Source organism: Mus pahari, chromosome X, assembly GCF_900095145.1.
Source record: "Mus pahari chromosome X, PAHARI_EIJ_v1.1, whole genome shotgun sequence".
NCBI lineage: Eukaryota > Metazoa > Chordata > Mammalia > Rodentia > Muridae > Mus > Mus pahari.
In genome coordinates this window covers 96,991,203-96,998,049 of record NC_034613.1, presented here as the reverse complement: position 1 = coordinate 96,998,049, position 6,847 = coordinate 96,991,203, and positions in this window count along the sequence as shown.

The following is a 6,847-nucleotide window of genomic DNA, read 5'->3' as shown; positions in this document are numbered from 1 at the left end:
ATTAAAAGTTGCAAGGGAAAAAGACCAAGTAACATACAAAGTAGACCTATCAGAATTACACCAGACTTCTCAATAGACACTATAAAAGGCGGAAGAGCCTAGTCAGAGGTCATGCAGACTCTAAGAAAACACAAATACCAGCCCAAGATACTGTATCCAGAAAAACTCTCAATCAACATAGATGGAGAAACCAAAATATTCCAGGAAAAAACCAAATTCATATAGTATCTATCTACCAACCCAGCGCTACAGAAGATTGTGGAAGGAAAACTTCAACATAAGGAAGATACCTGCACCAAAGAAAAGATAAGATATTAAGCATCTCATAACAAAGTCAAAAGCAGAGCCACAAGTACATAAAGCCACCTATAAAAACAAACATCATGAACCAACAGTCATCTCTCTTTATTATCTCTCAATATTAATGGACTCAACTCATCTACAAAAAGACATAAGCTAACAGACTGGATACACAAACAATATCCAGTATTTTTCTGCATACAAAAAAAAAAAACCCAACACCTCAAAAACAAAGACAGGCAGTATCTCAGAGTAAAAGAATGAAAAAAGGTCTTCCAAGCAAATGGTCATGGGAAAAAAGCAGGAGTTGCCATCCAAACATCCAATAAAATAGACTTCCAACCAAAAGTTATCAAGTGTGATGAAGAAGGGCACTTCATATTCATCAAGGGGAAAACACACTAAGAGGAAGTCTCAATTCTGAACATCAATACCCCAAGTGCAAGAGCACCCAAATTCAATGCCACAAATGTAAGAGCACCCAAATTCATAAAAGAAACTTTACTAAAACTCAAAACACACATTGAACCCCACTCAATAATAGTGGGAGATTTCAACACCCCACTCTCATCAATGGACAGGTCAGTGAAACAGAAACTAAACAGAGACACATGGAAACTAAGAGAGGCTATGAACCAAATGGATTTAACAGAGATCTACTGAACATTTCACCCCAAAACAAAAGAATACACCTTCTTCTCAGCACCTTATGCTATCTTCCCCAAAACTTGACCACATAATTGGTCACAAAACAAACCTCAACAGATACAAGAAGACTGAATTAATACCATGCATGCTATCAGATCACCATGGCCTAAGGATGGTCTTCAATAACACCAAAAATTACAGAAAGCCCACATACATGTGGAAACTGAACAACTCTTTACTCAATGATGTTTTGGTTAAGAAAGAAATAAAGAAATTAAAGACTTCCTGAAATTTAATGAAAATGTTGACACATCATACCCAAACTTATGGGACACAATGAAAGCAGTGCTAAGAGGACAGTTCACAGCACTAAGTGCCCTGATAAAGAAACTGAAGAGATCTTACACTAACAACTTAACAGCACACCTGAGAGCTCTAGAACAAAAAGAAGCAAACTCACCCAAGAGGAGTAGAAGACATTACATAGTTAAACTCAGGGCCAAAATCAACCAAATACAAACAAAGAAAACAATACAAAGAATCAGCAAAACCCGAAGCTGGTTCTTTGAAAGCATCAACAAGATAGATAATCCCCTAGCCAAACTAATTAAAGTGCCGAGAGGCAGTATCCAAATTAATAAAATCAGAAATGAAAAGGGAGACATAACATCAGAAATGGAAGAAATTCAAAAAACAATTAAATCCTACTATAAAAGCCTATACTTAACAAAACTGGAGAATCTAGATGAAATGGATGATTTTCAAGACAGATGATACATACCAAAGTTAAACCAAGAGCAGGTAAATTATCAAAACAGGCCCATGTCACACAAGGAAATAGAAGAAGTCAAAAGTACCCAAGGAGCTTAAGGGGTTTGCAGCCCCACAGGAGGAACAACAATGTGAACTAACCAGTACCCCCAGAGCTCCCTGGGACTAAACCACCAATCAAAGAAAACACATGATAGGACCCATGGCTTTAGTTGCATATGTAGCAGAGGATGACCTAGTCCGTCATCAATGGGAGGAGAGGCCCTTGGTCCTGTTAAGGTTATATGTCCCAGTATAGGTTGAGTGCCAGGGCCAAGAAGCAGGAGTGGATGGGTTGGGAAGCAGGGGGAGTGGGGAGGGGATAGGGTATTTTCAGAGGGGAAACTAGGAAAGTGGATACCATTTGAAATGCAAATAAAGAAAACATCTAATAAAAAAGGGTGCTATGTTTGGCACACTACTCCACACTATATAACCAAAACCAAAAACAACAACCAAAAAACCCTCCCAACCAAAAAAAGCCCAAGGCCAGGTGGATTTAGTGCAGAATTCTACCAGACCTTCAAAGAAGACCTGATACCAATTGTTCTCAAACTATTCAACAAAATAAAAACAGAAGAAACATATCAAAGCCATCATTCACCACAATCAGGTAGGCTTCATCCTTGGGATGCAAGGTTAGTTTAACATATGAAAATCCATTAATATAATCCACTATATAATCAGACTCAAAGAAAAAAATCATATGATCATCTCCTTAGATGCAGAAAAAGCATTTGACAAAATACAATACTTCTTCATGTTAAAAGTATTGGAGAGATCAGGAATTCAAGACCCATACCTAAACATAATGAAGGCAATTTACTGTAAACCAACAGCCAATATCAAATTAAATGGAGACATACTTGACACAATCCCACTGAAATTGGGGACAAGACAAGGATGACCACTCTCCATATATCTATTCAATGTAGTAATTGATTGCTAGCTTGAACAATAAGACAACAAAAAGAGATAAAGTGGATACAAATTGGCAAAGAAGAAATAAAGGTATCACTATTTGCAGATGATATGATAGTATACATAAGCAACCCCCCCAAATTCTACCAGATAACTTCTCTATCTGATAAACAACTTTAGCAAAGGGGCCAGATATAAAATTAACTTAAATACATCAGTAGCCTTCATTTACACAAAGGATAAATAGGCAGAGAAAGAAAATAGGAAAACAACTCCCTTTACAATAGCCACAAACAATATAAAGTATATTGGGGTAACTCTAACTAAACAAGTGAAAGACCTGTATGACAATAACTTCAAGTCCCTCAAGAAAGAAATTGAAGAAGATCTCAGAAAATGGAGAGATCTCCCACGCTCATGGAGTGGCAGAATTAACACAGTAAAAATGGCATTACTACCAAAGGCAATCTATAGATTCAATGCAATCCCCATCAAAATCACAACACAATTATTCAAAGACAATGAAAGAGCAATTCTTAAATTCATCGGAAAAGGCAAAAAACAAACAAACAAACAAACAAAAAACAGAATAGTGAAAACAACTCTTAACAATAAAAGAACAGCTGGCGGAATCACCATCCCTGATCTCAAGCTTTACTATGGAGAAAAAGTGATAAAAACTGCATGGTATTGGTACATAGACAGACATGTTGAGCAATGAATAGCATTGAAGATCCAGAAATAAATCCACAAACTTATGGTCACTGGATCTTGGACAAAGATGCCAAAAATATACAATGGAAAAAAGAAAGCATCTTCAATAAACGATGCTGGTCTAACTGGCTGTCTGTATGTAGAATGAAAATATACCCATATTTGTCACCTTGTACAAAGCTCAAGTCCAAGTGGATCAACATAAAACCAGATACATTGAATCTAATAGAAGAGAAATTGGGAAAGAGCCTTAAATACATGGGCACAAGGGGAAACTTCCTGAACCGAACACCAGTGGCTCAGCCTTTAAGATCGAGAATTGATAAATGGGACCTCATAAAACTGGAAATTCCATAAGGCAAAGGCCATGGTCAATAAGACAAATTGGCAACCTACAGATTGGGAAAAAATCTTCACTAACCCCACATTTGATAGAGGGTAATATCCAAAATATATAAAGAACTGAAGTTAATCACCAAAAAACCAAACAACCCAATCAAAAAATGGGGTATAGAACTAAACTGAGAATTCACAACTGATGAATCTAGAATGGCTGAGAAGTACATAAAGAAATGTTCAAAGTCCTTAGTGATCAGAGAAATGCAAATCAAATCAACCCCAAGATTCCACCTTACATCAATCAGAATGGCTAAGATCAAAACCTCAGATGACAACACACATTGGAGAGGATGCAAAGAAAAAGGAACACTCCTTCATTGCTGGTAAAATTGCATACTGGGACAACCACTCTGGAAATCAATCTGGGGGTTCTTCAGAAAATTGGAAATAGAGCTACCTGAAGATCCTGCCATACCACTCTTGGAAATATACCCAAAAGATGCCTCACCATGCCATGGGGGCACATGTTCCACTAAATTCATAGTGGTCTTATTTGTGATAGCCAGAAGCTGGAAACAACCTAGATGTCCCACAACAGAAGAATGGATACAAAAAATGGGTTCTGGGGAGTGAATCTAGGTCCTTTGCAGAAGCAGTAAGTACTCTTAACCACCAAGCCAACTCTCAAGCATAACTAGATTTTCAGAAGCAGTTTTAAGTATATTTGAGTGGTGGGTTTTAGTTCACAGCTTGAAATTTGGAGAGTTGCTTTGAAATAGGTTTCCTGATATGAAACCTATGTACCTATAGGAACTAAACCCTTTTAAAACAATGTTATGATAAGATTTAGGTAAATTCATTCTAAATTATCATAAATTACTAATAATTTGAGGTTAAAATAATGAAGACTAATCATACTGGTGTTTAATAATATAATCACTGACAAAAATAAATTGGCATCTATTATATACTTTGCATACTGTTTGATTATTTAAAATGGCTCTTTGCAATTGAGTTCGCTACAAGAGTTAAAATTATATGTATTTTTAAAACTTTCTATGCATTTTATTATTTAAAATCATGTATTATTAAAAAGTGTCATAAATATGCCATTTCATTTCAAGATGAGAGAGAGAGAGAGAGAGAGAGAGAGAGAGAGAGCGAGAGAGAGAGAACTCAAAACCTGTTACCAATTTAAATTCTTTGCTGTAAGTCTATCTAGGTGTCATATAAGATTTTCCCACTCAAAAAAAAAATTAAGACAAATGGCTTTTGATGTATGAAAATGATTCTTAATTATTTCTGCTGTTTTGGCAATAACAGCTTTTAACAGGAAACTGCCTTTCTAGCCTCTAAAAGGAAAATGTGAATATAATGCTGTAATAATTGTCTTCAACAATGATAACCACATATCAATACTGAAATAGACACCAATACCAAATGAAGTTTTATTGATCTTTTCCTGTTCATCACTCCTGTTCTAAATGAAACTCTCACAAGTATTTAGTTGGAAGAAGGTAATCTTTAAACATAAGAAAACTGCTGTGCACCTTCACCTGTAGAGACTAGATGCCCCAAGGAAGGGGGATGCCCAGGGTCGGGGAAGAAGGAGCACCCTCTCAGAGGCATAGGGGAGGGGTAATGGGATGTAGCATTCTGGGAGGACTGGGAGGGGGACTGGGAGGTGGAGTAATGTAATATAAATAAATAAAATAATGAAAAATCTATTAGTACCTTCTTACAGCATCATTATCCTGAGGGAAGTGTTCAAGATACATTTTAGGGAAAAAAAGATACATAAGGTTTCTATATGGAGTATTTACTGTTAATTGACTTAAGTTTTATAGCAAAAATAAGTAAAATTATCTGTAACACAAAATATAGTAATGTTTAGATTCTTTAGAAAATATTTTTAAAAATGTTCAAATAGTACATCCATATAAAAAGAATTCATACTGCTGAAATTTCTTATTCCCCTTTGTTTACTATACCTATCAAAGTAGGCAACAGTAAAAAAAATGACAACTCGGAAACATTAATTTTGCTGAATATGATATTACTCTATTCTGGCTTTAATTTAGTAATGTTAGCACAGGCCTTGTCTCCTTAATCTTTTTGTTTAGGCTATTGGTTAAATAATATTGATAATGTGGTCAATATGTATTTCTTTTCAGAATTATTTATTAATGAAGACATTTACTTTTGAGACATTGAAATTGATTTTTGTGATTACTTATTTCAATAATATTTTCTATCTCTTCCTTCAAGCCTCTGCTCAAATGTCACAGCAGAAGGGAGAACTTTGCTTGCTATTGTATCTATACTGCTTATCATACATCATTTTGCTTTTGATGGGATATTTGCGGAACCTATAAAAAAAACTTTAAAATTATTCAACTTTGGAAGAAACTGAGACCCAGAGATTTAAAGTGCCACTTTATCCAAAGTCACTCTGATTGTTTATAACCCCCCCAAAAAAACTATAACAGGTTTAAATTCTAGAATCTCATGTTTATCTAATGACATCTACAGTATAGATAGACTACTGCATGCTGATCTTAGAGATGAAGTTTGTACTTTCCCATCATCATGAAATCCTTTTCATGAAAATGTATTTAAATTTTTACCAGTGGAGAGTTACATACATCTAATTCTAATGAGTGGGAAGTATGTAGAATATACTGATTCATCAATGAAGACATAGTAGTTGTTGAAATACTGCTATATCAAAAGTCTAAATAATCAGTAAGTTAAAGTGACTTTCATAATTCCATGAAACTCCTGCTTCTAACATGATCCAATGTCAGCATACTAGGAACTGAGCTGTTTCAAGCTTGCATCAAAATGTTTCATGTAGGGTTCCAGTAATTTTGAGTGTGAAGTATAGAGCTGAATTCCAGCATTGCTCCATTTACTTAAATTTAAATTCATATTATACACTTGTCTTAGTCAGGGTTTCTATTCCTGCACAAACATCACGACCAAGAAGCAGTTGGGAAGGAAAGGGTTTATTCAGCTTACATTTCCACATTGCTGTTCATCACTGAAGAAGTCAGGACCGGAACTCAAGCAGGTCAGGGAGCAGGAACTGATGCAGAGGCCATGGAGGGATGTT